We start from the raw sequence: 22,228 nt of genomic DNA on the forward strand, positions 1-22,228 counted from the left end.
TTGCTATGGATTTTATTATTTATAACGCTGCACATCTTCTGGCAGGAACAGAAACAGTTAACATTGGAGACTAGGGATAATCAATCATATGCAGATATTTCCGAGTTTATGCAAACATCTGTAAATTTGTGTGCAAATATATGCAGCTTGAAAATGGACCAATCAAATCCCACCCAGGTTTAAACTGATTGGTCCAATTTCAAGCTGCATATATTTGCATAACATTTACATAAATTTGCACAAACTCAGAAGTATTTGCATATCATTGATCATCCCTATTGGGAACCCATGGGCTTGCCGACGTGACCGGTATGTTTAATTATTCATGAGTGTGGCTGGCTTCTGGCTTTTTGTTTCCTCACAGGTGGCTGTTGCTGGGACCCTGGATTAGTCTACTGCTGGAGTGGCAGCATGCATTGGTGGACTGGGCCTGCTGGGCTCTCAAGCCGCCAATCAAGGTCAGAGGAGCAGTATTTAATGCTGGGCATACATGGCGCGATAGTTGTTATCAATCGAGCCGCTGATGGCTCGATTGCTAATATTCAACTTGTCCGATCACCGCGGCGGATCGATTCTGTGCTCGATCCCCGCGGGCGGACAATGGAAGAAACGAGCGGCTGATAAGGAACTGCCCGCGGGGACGAGCGGGAATCGATCCACGCGCCCGTGCGGACGAGCGGGGACGCGCCGGCATCGGGCCAGCGGCTCGATTCCGGCGAATAAACGCGCAGTGTATGCCCAGCATAACACCTGGTGTCAGCGGTGCAGATCACCATTCTGCAAAACACCAGCCAAGTTACCTTCCCTCCCTCCCTGTGAGTTTACAACCTTAATGCTTAAAGGGAAGGTCCAAGCAAAAAAAAAAAAATTAGTTTCACTTACCTGGGGCTTCTACCTCCCCCATGTAGCCATCCTGTGCCCTCATAGTCACTCACTGCTGCTCCAGTCCCCCGCTGGCAGCTTTCTGACCTCGGAGGTCAGGGCCACATTGCATACATTATTACGCATTCCAGCTAGTGCAGGAACAAAAATTTACGCGTTGCACCACTAATGCGTAAAAATGTATGTGTTAATGTTCCTGCACTAGCGGAAATGTGTAAAAATGTACACAATTTGGCCCTGACCTCCGAGGTCAGAAAGCTGCTAGCGGGGGACTGGAGCAGCAGTGAGTGACTACGAGGGCACAGGATGGCTGCATGGGGCTGGTAGAAGCCCCAGGTAAGTGAAACTCATTTTTTTTTTTTGCTTGGACCTTCCCTTTAATTGGGCGTTTGTCTCCATTTCAAAGGACAACTGACCTGAGAGGGAGATGAAGGCTGACATATTTATTTCCTTTTAAACAATACCAGTAGCCTGGCAGTTCTGCTGATCTATTATGCATCAGTCGAGTCTGAATCACACACCTGAAACAAGCATACAACATATGCAGTCAAACTCAAAGGACAACTATAGTGAGAAGAATATGAAGGCTTCCATATGTATTTCGTTGTAAACAATACCAGTTGTCTGGCAATACGTCTGAACTGTTTGGCTTCAGTAGTGTCTGAATGTAGCTAATCTTGTCAGATCTGACAATAATGTCAGAAACACTTGTTATGCTGCATTCTTGTTCAGGGTCTATGGCTTAAAGTATTAGAGACAGAGGATCAGCAGGATAGCCACAAAACTGGTATTGCTTAACCTCCCTGGCGTTCAATCATCCCAGGATTTCTGTGCAAAAGTGATAAAATATATTTTTAAACTTTTTTTTTCCCTGTAACTTGCCAAAATGTGTCAATCAAGGGTCTAGTATACAGTGCAGGAGAGTATTGATGTGTATGCACGTTTATACTGTTCACAGCATGTTTTTATGGACGGATATATCTGTCCATACCGCTAGGGAGGAAGGAAATAAATATGGCAGCATCCATATAACTCTCACTTCAGGTTCCCTTTAAGTCAAACATCGGCACTGCATGCTTGGTTCAGGGTCTGTGCCTAAAAGTATTAGAGGCAGAGGGTCAGCAGGACAATCAGGCAAGGTGCATTGTTTAAAAGGAAATAAATATGGCACTCTCCATGTCCCTCTCAGGTCAGTTGTCCTTTAAAAAAAAGGTGTTGCTATAATGGGAAATGTCACTGGATTGGTGGACATCATTTGTTGGTTTCTAGTTCATGATTCTCTCTTTGGTGTGATCTTAAGATTCAGGGCCCATTCACACTAGAAGCGCTTTTCTGAGCGCTTTGTGACTGATTAGCGCTTCTTAAAAATCTTTCCCATTCACTTTCATTAAAATCGCTGTAAACGTTGCGTAAAAATCACTGCAATTTTCGCATACTAGGTTGCAAAATTGAGTCGATTTTTACCGCGATTTTGATGAAAGTGAATGGGAGCGATTTTTAAAAAGCGCTAAACAATCACAAAGCGCTCAGAAAAGTGCTTCTAGTGTGAATAGGCCCTTCTGATCACTTGGTAAAGTGCAATAAAGTGTGGTTTGGGTACACAATTTAACAATTGTTTAAAAACTCAATAAACAAGGTTGCAGCCTTTTTTCTCTACCCGGTGTTTGTGTGTTATTTTAATTAGACATTTTGTTTTCTTTTACGTCTAGGTTGTCTAGGCCCATTAATTAAATCTACATATTTACTTTCACTTCTTCCTAAACAACTATCCGTTTACTAGGAGAGATGAGCTACATAACATATTACTCCTGGCTGATGGCTTAACCATTTCAGCCGCGCGGACGTGAGCTTCACGTCCGCAGCGGCAAGTGTTAGAGCCGCAGGGACGCGCTAGTCACGTCCCTGCAGTTTGGGTGGTCTGCAGGCGATCGTGCGGGCACATGCCCGCGATTGCACTGCTGCTGCTAGCAGGGGGAATTGGCTGCAGGGGACAAAAGTCCCCTGTGCCAATCCGAGCATGTCCGCCGTGAATAAACACTGTTTTTGTTCAAAAACAGTGTTTATTCTGTAAATGGAGCCGCCGCGCTATCTCCCGCCGCGATTCCCGCCAAACGATCGTTACATTTATGAATGGAAACAATGTTTCCATTCATAACCTTCCCGCCGCCGCTGTGATCGGAGGCTTCCGATGGAAGCCTACGTCACTTCCCTGGTTACAATGTAGTGATACATTGTATCCCAATTAGCGTACATTGTACGCTAATGGGATTTTTGCTCAGTGGGGACATCTTGTGGCCAAATAGTAAAACACACCTTCTGATTTAGGGGAAAAAAATTAAAGGTTATTTATGACAAGAGGACATAAAATTAATAAATATTGGGCTAAAAATTTGTGATGCATGTAAAACTGAAAAAGTGCACCTTTATTTCCAAATAAAATATTGTCACCATACATTACACTAGGGGTATAATTTTAATGTTTAAATAATGAAGACAAATGGCCAAATAAAATGGGTGGATTTTAGTTATGGTAGCATTAATTAATTTTAAAACTGCAATGGCCGAAAACTGAAAAATAATGAATTTTTTAAATTTTTTTCTTATTATTCTCATTATAATACATTTAGATTAAAATAATTCTTAGCATAATTTACCACCCCAAGAAAGCCTAATTGCTGGCGGAAAATGCAAGGTATAGATCATTTCGCTGTGATAAGTACTGCTAAAGCTATTGGGGAATGAAAGGGAGAAGCGCTGACAGGTGAAAATTCCTCTCGTCCATAAGGTAAAAAATCCCTGCTGGCTGAAATGGTTAAATTGGCTGTGGCAGCCAGTCAGTGTCCATTATTTTCAAACATCCACTGGAGCTTTCAGATTGGTTGTTTTGGACATCAGACACTTTACTGTACACATTAGGCTTATAATTCATGTGCACTTGTTACGATACAAACGATGGTTGCCCTACAAAAGGCACCTGCCCATTCTTGTTTACATCATCCGAGTACTTGGCATGAGACTGGCAGTTATAATGGCATGAGCTGCTGGTCATGTGCACTTGCTGCGATACAAATAATGGTTGCCCTAGAAAAGGCACCTGCCCATTCTTGTTTACATCATCTGAGTACTTGGCATGAGACTGGCAGTTATAATGGCATGAGCTGCTGGGCAGAGCTAAGAGCATGAGTGTCAGTTATTTTTGACAGTTGACAGTTGACCGTGGAAGAGGCTGCAGCAAAAACCTTTCCTGCATCTTTATTTCATATTCTAGCATTTTACTAATAGCATTCCAACGCCAGTGGACACCTCAGCGATGGAAAAAGGATCAGCGCCCTCTCCTGCTGCCAGCACAACATTTGATATAAAAAATATGGAGGAAGAAGGAAGATCAACCGAGATCATCCAAGAGAAGGAAGCCACCCCTGAGCACAGAATCGCATTGGAAGAGGAAGAGGAATACAAGGCCGAGGAGGAATGCGAGGAAGATTCGGAAGACGAGGAATTCTACAAAACCTGCAAATGGAGACCGGACCTTTCTACTATTGATAGCGACTCGTTTGGGGAACTCGAAGAGGAATGTAGAACAAGCAGCAGCCTATCTGATGAAGATACTGCATGGCAAGAGGACCTCCCGTCTGAGGACCCCAGACATCAGGCAGAGGAGCACGAAGATGTGGAAGACAAGGCAGAGGAGGAATACAAGGAAGAGGAGGAATACGAGGACCCCAGACAGCAGGCAGAGGAGCAAGACACAAATGAGGAGGAGAGAAGAGGAAGCAGAAGAGGAATACACCCAATCGGCTGGCTACAATATATGATCAGGAGACTGCCAACACTGAAATGTCTCTTCTGCTGCTTCCCATGTGGCGCTGCCTCTCAATAGGCAACCACTGATGGGGCATCCTGGACTCTTTCCAAAGAGCAACATTGGACCCCAAACATATTATGGATTTGCTATCTGATGTGTGACAATGTATGCACATCTTGGCCTCTTTAGACGGAGCAACATTGGACCCCAATACAGGTAAGGATTTGACACCGTACAAGGGGCAACATATGGCTTATGCTGGACTCTTTGATTAGAGCCATGTTGCACCCTTAGACTGATTTGCCACTGTACAAGGGACAACATATGGCTTATGCTGGACTCTTTGATTAGAGCAATGTTGCACCCTTAGACTATGGATTTGCCACTAAAGAAGGATCAGTGTATGGCTATTGCTGGACTCATATTGTGAGCAACATTGATCCTAGACTACAACATAATTTGGGAAACATAAGGCGTACATCAATTCATTTTTCAGGAGAAACAGAAGACAGGCACCATCTACCAAGTGTAGCTTTTATTGCACCACTTGTGTTGGTAAGTTGTAAGATACAGACAGGTAACAAACCAATACACACAATTGTGTAAAGATTAGAAAACAGTTTCAATGGAGACCGGACCTTTCTACTACGGTATTGAAAGCAACTCGTTTGGGGAACTCGAAGAGCAATGTAGAACAAGCAGCAGCCTATCTAATGAAGATACTGCATGGCAAGAGGACCTCCCATCTGAGGACCCCAGACATCAGGCAGAGGAGCAAGAAAAGGTGGAAGACAAGGCAGAGGAGGAATACAAGGAAGATTCTGATTCTGAAGAGGAGGAAGAGAGGAAAAAAAAGAAGAGGAATACAAGGCAGAGCAAGACACAAATGAGGAGGAGAGAAGAGGAAGCAGAAGAGGAATACACCCAATCAGCTGGCTACAATATATGATCAGGAGACTGCCAACACTGAAATGTCTCTTCTGCTGCTTCCCATGTGGTGCTGCCTCTCAATAGACAACCATGGATGGGGCATCCTGGACTCTTTCCAAAGAGCAACATTGGACCCCAAACATATTATGGATTTGCCATCTGATGAGTGACAATGTATACACATCTTGGACTCTTTAGACAGAGTGACATTGGACCCCAATACAGGTAAGGATGTGACACTGTACAAGGGGCAACATATGGCTTATGCTGGACTCTTTGATTAGAGCCATGTTGCACCCTTAGACTGATTTGCCACTGTACAAGGGGCAACATATGGCTTATGCTGGACTCTTTGATTAGAGCCATGTTGCACCCTTAGACTGATTTGCCACTGTACAAGGGACAACATATGGCTTATGCTGGACTCTTTGATTAGAGCCATGTTGCACCCTTAGACTGATTTGACACTGTACAAGGGACAACATATGGCTTATGCTGGACTCTTTGATTAGAGCCATGTTGCACCCTTAGACTGATTTGCCACTGTACAAGGGACAACATATGGCTTATGCTGGACTCTTTGATTAGAGCCATGTTGCACCCTTAGACTGATTTGCCACTGTACAAGGGACAACATATGGCTTATGCTGGACTCTTTGATTAGAGCCATGTTGCACCCTTAGACTGATTTGCCACTGTACAAGGGACAACATATGGCTTATGCTGGACTCTTTGATTAGAGCCATGTTGCACCCTTAGACCTATTTGCCACTGTACAAGGGACAACATATGGCTTATGCTGGACTCTTTGATTAGAGCAATGTTGCACCCTTAGACTATGGATTTGCTAAAGAAGGATCAGTGTATGGCTATTGCTGGACTCATATTGTGAGCAACATTGATCCTAGACTACAACATATTTTGGGAAACATAAGGCGTACATCAATTCATTTTTCAGGAGAAACAGAAGACAGGCACCATCTACCAAGTGTAGCTTTTATTGCACCACTTGTGTTTATAAGTTGTAAGATACAGACAGGTAACAAACCAATACACACAATTGTGTATAGATTAGAAAACAGTTTTAAGTGAACCACATATGGAAGAGGAGGTGACTGCGGAGCACTAGAAGGAGCGAACGGCGGCTGTCACATCTGCGAAGATGCTTGGCCGTCGTGTAAACCACACCCCCCGCCTGTGGTGTGAGTGCAGAAGGCTAACCTATCCACTGGAGCAACTCCCGGCCTCCTCCTGTGTCCAGTGTTACTGTGAGTGCCTGTACCACGTGAAAACCGGGGGGAGGAGGGGGGTGGGGAAAAAAAACTTGGGGCTGGCCCGGCAAGCGGTGGTGTTAGGATGATTCGCCGTGCAGTGTGTGGACAGGCAATAGATTCCTCTCTGTGACATTGAATTGGAAGTGTAAAAAACAAACAAAATCCCTGTAGGTGCACCACAATCACCCCCACAGGTACTAGTATATACTCAGGGATATAGTGAAAAACTCAGGAACCAACAATTGGAACTAAAAAATGTACTATTTATTTTAATATTCCCAAAAGTACAAAACGTTACCACATGACTGAAGTTATTGCATACAAATTTCTGCAAGTTTTTTGGAATATTAAAAGAAAAAGTATATTTTTCAATTTTTGGTTTACTGAGTTTTTCACTATATCCATGAATATATAATAATAGATTCCTCGCTGATCTAATTTGATCAGAGGGGGGTCTACCTGCAGGTGATCTGGTAGCAGATTGACAAGTGTATGGGAACCTTTAGAGACAGATTTCTGTCTGCGTTGATTGCAGTGGGCAGGGAGGCTAGTTGGGTGTGTTGCCACTATGCGCATTGCTTGGTGCTATAAATGCTGATGTAAAGGATTACATTATCCTAAAGGTGGCCACACACTAATAGATGAAAACAGATTTGAGTAGGAGATCATCCTTTTTTTTGATCAAATCAGATCTAAGAGGGATCAAATTCTTCCATACACTGTAGGCACTCATGTTAATAGTAGGCTATTAATAGAAATAAAATATTGGGCGCTGGGGCCAGAAGATATACAAATTGCGGCTATAAAAGGCCACAGTTTGTATAGCGGGCAGCCCCAACACCCCCTATTTTATCAGGCTCCCCGTTTTCCATTTATAGCCTCTACTAACGTGTTCTCGGTATCGGCATTGTGATCTTTGGGGACAAGGGTGGGGTGGGGGGCCGCCAAAGTCTAGCTCCGCTCAGGGCATTGTGAAACCTAAGGCCAGCCCTGGCTCCTGCCATATTCTCTACTGACTGTGAATATCTGCAGTGACCTCCTGCATCCTCTTACAATCTCCAGCTTGTACCATCTACAGCAGCTCCAGCCCTCTCATGCAGCTCCTAGCTCCTCCTCCTTCTTATCCATCGTGGTTCATTTCAAGCAGCTCTGATCATCATCTGCAACCACCATCTCCAGCTCCTACCATCTCCTCCAGCTGATAATCCCTGCAGCTCCTGTCTTCTCTTGGATGTCATCCCCTGCAGTGTACGCCTCCTTCAACTAATCTCCTGCAGTGACTGTCATCCCCTGCAGTGTACGCCTCCTTCAACTAATCTCCTGCAGTGACTGTTATCCCCTGCAGTGTACGCCTCCTTCAACTAATCTCCTGCAGTGACTGTCATCCCCTGCAGTGTACGCCTCCTTCAACTAATCTCCTGCAGTGACTGTCATCCCCTGCAGTGTACGCCTCCTTCAACTAATCTCCTGCAGTGACTGTCATCCCCTGCAGTGTACGCCTCCTTCAACTAATCTCCTGCAGTGACTGTCATCCCCTGCAGTGTACGCCTCCTTCAACTAATCTCCTGCAGTGACTGTCATCCCCTGCAGTGTACGCCTCCTTCTACTAATCTCCTGCAGTGACTGTCATCCACTGCAGTGAACGTCACCTTGAGGCTGGTTTCACACTAGAAATCAGCGTTGCACCGTCAAAAACAGGCCTTCAGGGAACACCGCGCTATTGCGTGGTGTTCCCTGTCTGGCCACAGTCCAAGCAGGAAATTACGCGCGTCACTTCCTACTTCAGGTGTACGGAAGTGCACAGAAGTGTATTGTTAAAATATGGTTCCGCGCAAGCGCCGTTGCGTCGGTGAATTTTTTTAAAAAAAACTATGCATCGCCATAGACTAACATGACTTCCGGGCCGAGGCATCGCTAACGTAGTTTTGGACCTGCACCAGGGATGTGGTGGAAAAGTCACTTCTGCCACGCTGTAAAGTTGCAGTATGAAAGTCTCCAAAGACTTTCATTGCCTGACGGTGGGGTGCGGTAAAAATACCGCACCACCCCGGTGTGGAAGGGCTCTCAATTATATGTACCCGCCTGACTAAAGTGGCCAATAACGACTTCGTAAGCCAATAGTCAGGCGCGTGTACAGCAGCCACGCCCCCCAAGTGATCCGCCAGGCGGATCAACTCACCCCCGCGACAGCCAATTGCGTTAATTGCGCCCCCCCCCCACGGTGTGACATTACGCATGCGCTGCTCCATCCTCCCTCCCCCCCCCCCCACATAGCAACAGAACGCGTTGTCAGCTATATAGTTGACACGCGACTGTACAGCAATGTCGCCCTAGGGCAGTGATGGCAAACCGGGTGCCGGAAGGGGGGTAGTTGCGGGGGGCGCAGCGGAAAAATGGGCGTGGCCATGACATTGTATGGGCGGAGCTAACATAATGATGTAACAGCGAGGCATAAGAAAGCAGTGTTTCCGCCATGATGTGGTGAAACAAGGATTCGCATCATGGGTGTGCAGAAACTGTGTGATGCTATTTATTAGTATACCGTAACCCCAAAGCAGCAAATATAGCCAACTATGACCATTAAATAATAAATGCAGCAACAGTTACCCCAGACACCAGGAAATAAATGCAATGTGGGCAGTATTTCACCAGAAAATAACACAATGTGGACAACATGTCAGCAGAAAATAACGCAATGTGGATCAGCATTTCAGCAGTAAATAACGCAATGTGGACAACATTTCAGCAGTAAATAACACAATGTGGATCAGCATTTCAGCAGAAAATAACACAATGTGGACAACATTTCAGCAGTAAATAACGCAATGTGGATCAGCATTTCAGCAGTAAATAACGCAATGTGGATCAGCATTTCAGCAGTAAATAACGCAATGTGGATCAGCATCTCAGCAGTAAATAACGCAATGTGGATCAGCATTTCAGCAGTAAATAACGCAATGTGGATCAGCATTTCAGCAGTAAATAACGTAATGTGGACACGTCAGCAGTAAATAATGCAATGTGGACACTTCAGCAGTAAATAACTCAATGTGGACACAGGTCAGCAGAAAATAACGCAATGTGGACACAAGTCCGCAGTAAATAACGCAATGTGGACACAGCTCAACAGTAAATAACGCAATGTGGACACATGTCAGCAGAAAATAACGCAATGTGGACACAGGTCAGCAGAAAATAACACAATGTGGACACAGGTCAGCAGTAAATAACGCAATGTGGACACAGGTCAGCAGTAAATAACGCAATGTGGACACAGGTCACCAGTAAATAACGCAATGTGGACACATGTCCGCAGAAAATAACGCAATGTGGACATAGGTCAGCAGTAAATAACGCAATGTGGACACATGTCAGCAGAAAATAACGCAATGTGGACACAGGTCAGCAGAAAATAACGCAATGTGGACGCAGGTCAGCAGTAAATAGCGCAATGTGGACGCAGGTCAGCAGTAAATAACGCAATGTGGACAACATTTCACATGCAAAAAAAAAATTTATTTAGTTACGTGACAGAAGTCTCCTGTCGCGCAGCTCCACGATTACCAGCCAGCCGAAAGTCCCGCGCTGACAGGACGTGCTGACGTCGGCACCCCTGTGAGCAGAGCGGGGAGGGGCTGGGGGCAGAGCTTCGGCTCTGCTCGTTCGCTGAAGAGAATCAGCTCTTAGAGCCGGCTCTCCGGGAACAACTCATCACTACTGCGGCGGCGGGGGTTATGGGATCAGTGGTGGTAGCGGACACCGCACGCATGCCCACAGAGACGGCTCTGTGTGCCGCCTTGGGCACGCGTGCCATAGGTTCGCCAACACTGCCCTAGGGGATCGGGTCCCGATCCCCGACATTCAACATAAAATCCATAGGTGTATGAGCACCTTAACACCCCACCCCATAGACTGTAGCATAGGGCTAACCACATAGATGAGATTAGGATTAGATTAGGCCTATCCTCGCGCGTGCGCACACACACAACTTTAGAACAGGGCATACTGGTGGTCGCCACCAATCAGAGCAGGAGATATAGGGTTAGAGTAGGGCACACATACCGCAGACCTGGATCCAGCAGTAGCGTAGGGTTATTAGGGTGACTAGCACCAATTAGAGTAGGCTAGCATAGTGTAGTGTAGGACCCGTCCGAAAAGAGTCTACCGTGACGTGGTGGGCGGGCTTAAAATCCTACTGCTCAAAAGGTTTTACTTTTGCCAGTTGGATTAACCAAAAGACTCTTAATGCTTGAATCACCAACCATCATTACCCTGAAGCGCCAATACACAATTCCACCGCAGTCAGCAGTCTGGCTCAGTCGCTCATACGCAGAAGAGCCCAACTGACGCGACTGAGCCAGTTACCAGGGCTGAGTGCGGCCAAACGGAGGAACTCAGGAGGACGGCGAGGGATGCAGCGGTGCTCGTGGGGCTGGAGGAAGCCCCGGGTAAGTGTAACATCTTTCTTATTTCTGCTCTCAGGTACACTTTAAAGCATATAGGATCCCTGGAAAAATGGCATCTGGAAATTGAATGGTGAGCAATCTTGCTGTGGAGCCTCTCATAATAAAGTCAATTAAAGAATAATTACAAATAATAAAAACCAGATATAGGCTTGTAGTTCACTTTTAGGGCTCATTCACACTGCATGCATTTTCTCTGCATTTTACTACATTGCAGAAACAAATAAGAACCGGTAGTCCATTTTATTCAACGGGCTCTTTCATATTCAATGCATTTTCATGTTCACCAAAATAAATAAAAATGCAGCGGCAGCATGCTGTATTCTGTCACATGCACCTTTTTGTATCACGTGTGTTTTATCTGGTTATGTATAATGCCTGCCATGAGTTGGACACCACATAGTAGAATGTGTAAAGTGGGAGGGTTGCTGCACACCAAGAGCGCTAGTGCTTGGAAAAGTGCTTGGCCTGTGTTTTTGAATGGGATGGATCACACCAGAGCAATGTGATTTTTTTTTTTCCCCAAACGCGGGTCCTGCAGCATTTTTGAGGGGATTATGCCTCAATGTAAAGTATAGGAAAAGTGGAAAATCGCTCCAAAAAGCACTGAACAGAGCCATTTTCCTAGCTTTTATTTATTTTTTTTTGCAAAGGCTGTTTACGTCCAGGTCACAGTGTACAAAAAGTATAAAATTGCTCTCTTGTCCCGCGAAGCCGTCTCGAAGAAACCAGATCGCTCAATTTCCGGCGCCTGGCCCTGCCTCCCCTTATTCCACGGACAAAAACGCACAGCTATTTACTGCAGTTGGGCTTTGTTCACATCTAAAATCAAATTGGCTGACGCCAGTGATTTTTGATTTTGTGAGTGATTTTTTTTCCCTCTCCCGGGGCCTACCTGCGCGTTTCAATTTTTGTAAAGCGCATTTCTAAGCGCATTTGCAGAGCAATTTGTTTGTTCACTTCCTGACGCAGGTCAGGAAGTGAACTCTTTGACCCGGAAAATAATATATACAATGTATTTATTCTTAAAAGCGCTATACCAAGTGCTTATTCCCTTCAGGCTGCATTCACAGTGGGACATTGCGTTGTAATGCGATGTTAAAGTCACAATGCAGCATTACAGCGCAACGCAAAGAAAAGGTGGTAGCGCACATTAACGCTGCGTTACTGTCGCATATATACAGTGTGTACAGTAAAGCATACAGGCAATGAAATGTATGCTTTCCTGTAACTGGTAACATGTGCGTTTAGAGATAACACACTGGAAGCAGTGAGTTACCATAACGATACATGGTACAATGCGACGCTAATATCGCACTGTGAACGTCCCATAGGATTAGCATTGCTGTGCAGTAAGCTGCATTCTAAGTGCTTATAAACGCAGCAAATGAGGGACAAGAATGACAAGGTGTGAAAAGCAAAAATATTATTCCAATGCAAAGTTGAAGTGACCCCCAAACAAGAACAACAACAAAAAAAAACCAGTGCCAATCAAAGTCAACAGCTGATGAACAACTAGCTGGCAGCTGGTTAATTATCCAGCAAACACCTAGAACCTTTGGGGTCCATTCACACTGTGCATTTTGTCATACAATCGCTATGCAAAGGTACTGAGTAGTTCCATAACGAATTAGACGTGCAGTGCAACCATTCAGTGAAGCATACAGTACAATGAAAGTACAATGCCACTGTAAACGCACACGACACTGTGCGTTACGCCAACAGGACCCGCCGCACAGCACCCTATATGAATGTACCATAGAAATATCATTGAATCATGTTGTGATGCGATGATATTGTGCATTGGGAGAGAATGCAATGGATTCAGTGTGAAGGAAGCCTCAAAGGAAACCTGAGCTCCCTCTCCCCCCCCCATAAAAAAATTTACAGCATTTTTCCTGGATAGAGATGGCGGCATACAGATGGGTTAGGCCACGCCCCCTGACCCCAATAGGACAGCACATATTATAAATTCAAAGAACCCGCCCCCTCCAGCCATTTCTTTTTTAACTGTCCTCGAATGGACAGCACATTGTTGTTTTTTAAATTTTGTTATCTTTTTCTTTTACAGCGCCGTTTTTACCCTTCTTGTTGAATTTTTTTTTGGCGTTTTCCGGACGGGTTCAGCCTCTCCCGTCTGTGCGGTGCATTGCGGCCTCTAAATGGGGCTTATAGATGCGGAGGGGAGAGCTCTCTTAGCCGCATTATCCCTGCTGGCAGCCGGCGCTGTCTGTTTCAGCGAGCCGGCTCGGAAGGCGTAATCTCGCGGGATTTGCCGTGACCATCGCTGATTGGTTGAAGGGATCACCTGACTCTCAGGGATCCCGGAAGGCGCAGAACGCCAGAGCGGGTGGCAGCTGATTCTGAACGCTGCGGTACCGCTCTGGCTGGAGAAGTTTCCATTGCTTCTTGGCACTACACTGGAACCTGCGGTAGGCAGCAGCCGGGCAGCTTCTTATCTCCTCACCCAACTCGGTCTTCAGGTACCTGCGATAAGCATTCTGACGGGCATCTGAGCAGGTAATATGTTTTTATTCTCTGAATTGACTGTATGCTAATATGATTATAGGAAGAACGCAGGAAAGATCCTTCAGTTCCCCAGGAGAGGTACTGAGTGACTAAATGTCGCTCCTTTTCTCACAAGGGTGTTATATAATATAAAAAAAAAAAAAAAAAAGAGTGCTGTCTCCCCTTATTTTATACGGATGTTTTTAGTGGAACATATTCTTTTTTCTATGTTTCCACAGTCCGCATGAGGGAGAGAGTGGACAAGAGGTGACTAAACGCCACCAGTCCTTAAGAGGGGTGCAATCCCGGTCATCCTCAAGACCTGGGAGACAACAATCTTCTTATGATGCAAGCTCATCTAGAAGAAAGTCGCCTGAAAGATAAGAAAAGTCCAAGAGAGATGATAGACGATCGCCTGAAAGGCGCACATCCAAGAGACGCTCTCCTTCTAGGAAACGGTCTCCAGAAAGATACTATAGTAGTGGAAATTATAGATCAGATAGAAGCAGATCTCCTGGGCATAGACGTGATTCTCGAAGAAGATCTCCTAATAGAAGATATTCTCCAGATTATGCTTACTATAGACATTACTCTGAGCAAAGATCCTACAGCCCTCATAGAAGGCAGAGATCTCCAGTTCCCATGGCTAGGGAGGATCAAGGATATTCCCAACCAGCTAAATCCTTGTGTTGGTCCTGTGCTCAGCCAGCCCTTCCCGACAAAATGGTGTGTGAGGCATGTTTTGCGGAATTGGGAAGAGACAAAGAAGCGGATAACCTGCAAGTAATGTCCCTAATCCAGCAGGCCGTGCAGGAAACATTTGACAAAATGGCTGTGTCTCAGCAGACTGCAGCGGCGCCTCAAGCTCAGATAGATGAGGCTGCATCCACTTCGGGTCTTCATCCAGTGGGGTTTTGATTTTGCTTTAATTCCAGCATTTGTGTAAGCCATTAAGTCAGCTATTGGCTGGGAAAACGATAAGGAGGTGGAGCAGGAGCCTGATAAATATTATCCACATTTGAACAGACAGCCAAATAATTTTCCTATGATGAAAGTTATTAAGGAGGAACAAAAACCGTCTTTATCAAACAGATTTATGAAACTTTACCCCTTCAGTAATGAAGATGCGAAAATAATGGATTGTGCACCTGTGGTCGACGCTTCCATTATGAGGCTGGCGAGACATGTTACTTTGCCTATGGACAAATGCTGTTTCTTTTTCTAATCCGTTGGATAGAAAAGTGGATACTGACATTAAAAAGGCCTTTCTTGCAACTGGAGCAGCATGTAAGCCAGCAGTGGCCCTGACCTCTTTAGCAAAAGCAATCAAGGTTTGGGTGGAAAACATAGAGATAGCCCTTAATTGTGGTACTGACAGGCAAGAAGTTATCAAAGTCCTAGACGAATTAAAACTGGCGGGTGACTTCGTAGGGGAAGCAGCAATTGATACTATAAGATCTTCAGTTAGAGCAATGTTACATAATGTAACAGCCAAGAGGGCACTATGGTTGAAACCTTGGTCGGCCGACCAATCTTCAAGAAATAACTGGTGCAAGATACCATTCGATGGCGAACACCTATTCGGTACAGAAATAGATGGGGCGATAGCCAAGGTTACCGGTGGGAAATCCGGATTGTTGCCACAAGATAAAAAGACTAAGCCCTTTCGTCAGCAACCAAATAAGAGACAATTTTCAGGAAGATATCAACAAGCAAGATCCTACAAACCTGGGAAACAGTTTAGTAGGAATTGAAAGAGGGGCACCCAGTCGTCCTTTCTTAAGTCAGGAAAAACCAAGCCTAGTTCTGGAACTAGCCAAGGCCAGAAGACGTTCTGAAGGTGCGACCACCCAGGCGAGTCAAGTGGGAGCAAGGTTGCGCTCCTTCTTGGATGTTTGGGTGGAAACGATAAAGGACGAGTGGGTAGTAAAGCCTTAGTTCAAGCCAATGCAGTAATCAAGGTTCCGCGGCAAGAAGAATTCAGAGGAATTTACTCTCCACTCTTCTTGGTGCCAAAAAATTCCGGGGGATGGCGTCCAGTTCTAGACCTGAAATTTCTCAACAAATATATAAAAATTCGTCGCTTCAAGATGGAATCTCTTCAAACCATAATAAGGGTTGTGAGAAGAAACGATTGGATGTCGACAATCGATCTCGCAGACGCTTATCTTCATATCCCGATACGTCAAAGTTTTCAAAAATATCTCGGTTTCTCAGTAAACAATCAGCACTGGCAGTTTCAGAGTTTGCCTTTCGGCCTGTCAACAGCTCCGAGAACGTTTACGAAGGTGTTAGTACCAGTGATAGCGTTTCTGAGGCAGAAGGGTATGCGAATATTCCACTACCTGGACGATATTCTGTTAGTCAATCAAAATCGTTCACTTCTTCTTCAGCATCAGCAAATTCTGTTTTCAGAACTTCAGTCATTGGGTTGGATAGTAAATCTACAGAAGAGTCAGTTGTCACCTTCTCAAGACCTAGTATTTCTAGGAGCAAGGTCCATAACCATGCAGAACAAAGTCTGTCTTCCGGCACAGAAGGTAATATCAATTCAGGAGAATATCAGGTCAGTTCTGTCCCGAAGATACTTATCTGCAAGAAAGTGTCTCAGCCTACTGGGAACTCTCTCATCCACAATTCCCATGGTGAATTAGGCACACTGGAATCTAAGGCAGTTCCAAATCTTTTTTCTAAAAGCAATGGAACAAGAAGTCAATGTCACAACAGATTGTGCTACCATTACGGGTCAGAAACTCATTGATCTGGTGGACTCAGGAAAAACACCTGAAAAATGGCTACCAACTGTTACAGGACAATCCAGTTGTGGTGACTACAGACGCCAGTCTCGTAGGATGGGGAGCCCATTGCAGAGGTCTTCAAGTGCAGGACAAGTGGAGGACACTACAGAAGGGAGTTCCCTCAAACATTATAGAACTAAGAGCAGCATACTTAGCTTTAAGAGCGTTTCAGCATGTAATCATGGGGAAACATGTAATTCTTCAGATAAACACAACAGCAGTAGCTTACATCAGGAGGCAAGGAGGGACAAGAAGTCAAGCCTTATTTCAGGAAACAACCCATATAATGACTTGGGTACAGAAGAATTTATCAACTTTAACAGCGGTATATCTTCCGGGAACCCAGAATTGCTTGGCGGATCATCTCAGCAGGCAATTTGTGAATCCTCACGAATGGGCGTTGAACATTCAAGTCTTCCAATCGATTGTCCAGAAGTGGGGTCTTCCTCAGGTAGATATGTTTGCCTCCCCAGAGAACACGAGGTTACCGATTTACTTCTCCCGCTACCACAATCCGACAGCAGCAGGAGTAGACTGTCTGACATTACCTTGGAAGTTCAACCTAGGATATGCATTTCCTCCATTTCCAGTAATAATGAAGTTGCTTCAAAGGCTGACCTTGGAATCAAACATGATCATCCTTATTGTACCAATCTGGCCCAGGAGACCGTGGTTTCCGATGCTAATGGAGATGAGTGTGGGACAGCCAATCAAACTTCCACAGATTCCAGATCTTCTGATACAAGGAGAGCAATTATACTCCAATGTCAACAGCCTCAATTTGACGGCCTGGAAATTGAAAGGCGGAAGTATCTAGCTTTAGGATGTTCAGAAGAAGTATCTGCTACTCTACTGATGGTTAAAAAAAAAAAAAAAAAAATCAACTAATGCCACATATCACAGAATATGGGATAGATTTGCTAACTTTGCAGCAGCCAATAAGTTTGACATCTTAACGCCAAAAGTACAAGATATCTTAAGTTTTCTTCAATCGGGTGTAGACAAAATCTTGAGCTTGTCAGCAATCAAAGTGCAAATTTCAGCTCTTTCTGCTTTGACTAGTATAAGATGGGCTCTGAATCCTATAGTTGTTCAGTTTGTACAGGCTGTTCAAAAACTAAGGCCTCCAAGAAAGCCTTTTTTCCCCCAGTGGGATCTCTGTGTGGTATTGGAGGTGCTATCAAATGCACCCTTTCATCCGGTCGAGTCGGCATCAGTATGGAACATTACATTGAAGACAGTATTCCTTGTGGCGATTTCATCAGCAAAAAGAGTATCTGATATACAATCACTTGGTTGTACGGAAAATCTCTTACAATTCTTCCCAGACAGGGTAGTTATTAGGCCAGTAATTCAGGACATACCAAAAGTGTCCTCATCCTTCCATATTATTCAGGAACTTACCTTGCCAACGTTTCATGCAGGCCAGGAAAGTCATCCATTAGATGTAGGAAGAAGCATCAAGGCCTATTTAGACTCAGTCTTTTAGAAATTCTGATCGGTTGTTTAACATCCAGGGTGCTAAAAAAGGTGAAGGTGTAACAGCCAGAACAATAGCAAGTTGGCTGGTCAAGATTATCCAGATGAGTTACAAAAGTAAAGGTTTGCAAGTGCCTAGAGAGATGCATGCACATTCAACAAGAGGGATGGCAGCCTCTTGGGCATCCTTTGCAAAGGTCTCAGTGGACTCTATATGTAGAGCGGCCAGTTGGTCTTCCTCTAATACTTTTCTAAAACATTATCATGTGAACTCTGCATGTCTTACTTCTCTGAGTTTTGGTGAAGCTGTATTGTCTGCAGTGGATAAATAAATTGTGTGTTTATGCATTTCCCTCCCTCTTTGTCTGATTTTGTATATCCCATCTGTATGCCGCCATCTCTATCCAGGAAACCGGAAAATTGTATACTTACCTTCGGTAATTTTCCTTTCCTGGATTAGAAGATGGCGGCATACGAATCCCACCCTCTGGTCCATTCGAGGACTGATTTTCAAGAGAATGGCTGGAGGGGGCGGGTTCTTTGAATTTATAATATGTGCTGTCCTATTGGGGTCAGGGGGCGTGGCCTAACCCATCTGTATGCCGCCATCTTCTAATCCAGGAAAGGAAAATTACCGAAGGTAAGTATACAATTTTCCGGTATATGTACCTGGGGCCTCCTCCAGTCCCTTTTAGGCCATGGGCTCCCTCCCCATCCTCCCTGGCCATTTCCAGTGTATCTTCTATGTCAGTGGCATGACCTCTTCATATACAACTGTCACGAGCAGGAAAAAAGGCTTCACATGCTGATTGTGCTTCATGCAATTGGAACAGACAACGTTACATTATTCATTGCTCTAATTGGTTATCATATGAATGACTTCCTGCATGGTACCTGCTAATAGGGTACTAACTGGAATATCTGCTGCCCAGCTAATAACAAATCCCACAGAGAGAGTGGATGCTTCCTACAGCCTTGGACTATCAGCTAAGAATGGCTAAAAATGATTAAATACTGCTGCATGATCAGGGTATGTGAACTCTGACATTGTTTTGCAGATAACTCTCCCGCTAGATTAGTTTTCTGTCATATCTACCAGTGTTGGTCATTTTCCAAGTAAATCCATTAATTTACTATTACCGGTACTTCATCACAGACAGTTACTACCTTCAGTCCATGTCCTACAAACACATCAGAACAGAACAAAAGTCTGGTGTTATCTGCTAAACTACAGCCAGAAAAGGCTCCTTGACATGTCACTCGTACATACCTCCCAACTATTTGAGATAAGAAAGAGGGACACAAGCCACACCCCTGCAACGCCCCTAATCACAACCATAAAGCTTTCATAAGAAAAATTAGTTGTTTTATAATTCAAAGCACACTAGATCCTATATGTAGCCAGGAATAGGTGCCCTCAGTATCAGTAAAGGTAGCCAGAAATAGGTGCCCAACTATAGGTAGCCAGGAATAGGTAACCCCCTATATACATTAGGTAGCCAGAAATAAGTGCCCCCCAGTATAGGAAGCCAGCTATAGGTTCTACAGTCTAGGTAGCCAGCTATATGTTCCCCCAGTATAGGTAGCCAGGAAAAGGTACCCCCAGTATAGGTAGCCAGGAATAGGTGCCCCCAGTATACGTACATATGAACAGCTGCATCCAGTATAGGTAGCCAGAAATTGATGCCCCCAGTATAGGTAACCAGAAATAGGTGCCCCCAGTATAGGTAACCAGAAATAGGTGCCCCCAGTATAGGTAGCCAGAAATACGTACCCCCAGTATAGGCAGCCAGGAATAGGTAGCCAGGCGGAGGGGGAACGTAGCGGCAGGCACACAAGCAGTGGCCATCAGATACTTACATTGATAGGATCCATGCACCACATGTACTTATTCCTTCCTGATCCTGCGTTCCATCTCACAGTAACAGCGCCCCCTAGGGGGAGCGGTTACTATGGGATGGAACACAGGAACAGGAAGTAAGTAGTACATGCAGCGCTGGATCTCAGCAATGTGAGTATCTGATGTCCTTCTCAGCCACTGCTTGTGCGCCCGCTGCCCCCCATGCAGCACGTGGTGAGGACAAGCGGGCCCCCCCAGGCCCTGTCACACATGTGACCGTGGTCCCTACACCACTGGTTTCTTGCCTTGGAGACCGTTCCTTGGGCTTGATTTATTGCGCGCAATCGTGAATTTCGCGTGAAAATCATAGTTTTTTCAGATGGCGAAAGTGCTGCCATGACGTGAGCCATTTAACTCACGTCTGAGCAGCCCGCCCCCAACATTGATCCTGCAGTGAAAAAGAGCCAGAGGTGTGAAACGCGGGGATCCTCCAGCCTGGCGCCCACCTGGCTGCTGATTGCCATATCTCATATCATATATACTGTTCACACCAGTCCAGTCCTCTGCATTGTTTGTTTGCTATGGATTTTATTATTTATAACGCTGCACAACTTCTGGCAGGAAACAGCTACCAGCTATTACTGGCAGCTGAACTGCACTGTATTTCTTGTCATTTGGGCTCCGCCTATTGCTGGCACCCAAATTACCTTCTAAGAACCGCTATAGCCATGATTCACATTACAGCCTATGGCTGAGCCCAAATGTCTGGTGGCCTGTTTACTCAATTCGAGCTTAGTGTTGGGCATGAGATGGGTGGAGGGTAGTTTTAGGCACAGGATAGGGAAGGATAGTGTTAGGCAAAAGAGAGGGAGGTTATGCACAAGGTAGAATAGGTTAGTGGTAGGCAAAAAAAAGTTGGAAGGTTCATGTGAGGTGGAGGAATGTAAGAGGTTGCAAATTCTGACAAAATTGCAACTATTTTCACTACATTTTATGCAAACTGTCAGAATCTGCATCTCATAGGAGAATGAAAGAGTTTGCAAACTTTTACAATAGGGCAGCTCTGCAGAAACACAACCACATTCCACATCTCAGTCTCTGCTGGGAACTCTGAAGCTGGCCACTAACGGTCCAATTTCTAGTGAAAAATCGTTCGAGCGATCAGAAATTCTGATCGGACGAAAAATCGATCACTACACCATCAACTAACCAATCATTGCTTCCTATCTATCACGACCACCAAGAAAATCCAAATTTTCGTTCGACGAAAATTCATTCGGGCGACATTTTTTTCACTCGTTCATAATAGATTGTGTCCACCAATGGGGAGTATTTACAACCAATCCGAATTTCTGATCGCTCGAACGATTTTTCCCTAGAAATTGGACCGTTAGCGGCCAGCTTGAGGAATAGCGATCACACAAAGACACTCCCTCATCAGAGGGGATGAGAGATTAGTGTTAGGCTGCATTTCCACTTGTGCGGTGCGGAATCGCCGGGAAATCACCGCAGACGAAATCGCATGCGGGTGCGATTTTGCATGCGTTTTTTCCCGCGATTTCGCATGGGGTAGTAGGTGGGCGATTTTAACCATGTCACTGCCTGTGTTAGGGCCCGTTCAGACTACAAAATGCGGACCGCAACGCATGCGGACCGCAACGCGTACGAACGCACGCATGTCCGCGTTCGTATGCGTTGCGTGGCTGATCCCATCACTGAAAAGTGAATGGGACAGCCGCGCGTTTTTGTAAAATCTGCGTGCAGCATGCGTTCCCGGACCGCACAGGTCCGGAACGCATGCTGTGTGAACATCAGACATTGCACTCTATGCAATGTCTGATGTCGTGCGTTTTGGCCACCTGCACGCGTTTCCAAAACGCGGCTGGAAACGCGTGCAGTGTGAACGGGCCCTAAATTAACATTACCTCCTATGCGAAATCGCGGGGAAAAACTCATGCCAAAACCGCATGCAATTTCCCTATTCAGATACATTGTATGCGATTCGGTTAGCGGCATGCGGGAAGCGAATTCTGACGGCTCTGCTGTGCAGATTTTCCGCACACAAAAACGCTCCGCACACTTGTATTGGCTGTGCGAATCCGCATGCGGATAACGCATGCGGATTCGCTATAGTGGAAATGAGCCCTTAGGCATGAGATGGGTGGAGGGTAGTTTTAGTCACAGTATAGGTTAGTGTTACGCAGAAAGGTTGGAAGGTTCATGTGAGGCGGAGAAGTAGTAGAGGTTGC

At 45.2% G+C, this 22,228-nt stretch overlaps 1 protein-coding gene across 2 annotated transcripts in view; it reads right to left on the bottom strand.

Annotated features, from left to right (window-relative positions):
• The window catches only part of STK36 (serine/threonine kinase 36), a 177,056-nt gene that overhangs the window by 154,564 nt on the left and 264 nt on the right, over window positions 1-22,228 (bottom strand). The window lies entirely within an intron of this gene.

Source organism: Hyperolius riggenbachi, chromosome 7 (assembly GCF_040937935.1).
Source record: "Hyperolius riggenbachi isolate aHypRig1 chromosome 7, aHypRig1.pri, whole genome shotgun sequence".
Lineage (NCBI taxonomy): Eukaryota > Metazoa > Chordata > Amphibia > Anura > Hyperoliidae > Hyperolius > Hyperolius riggenbachi.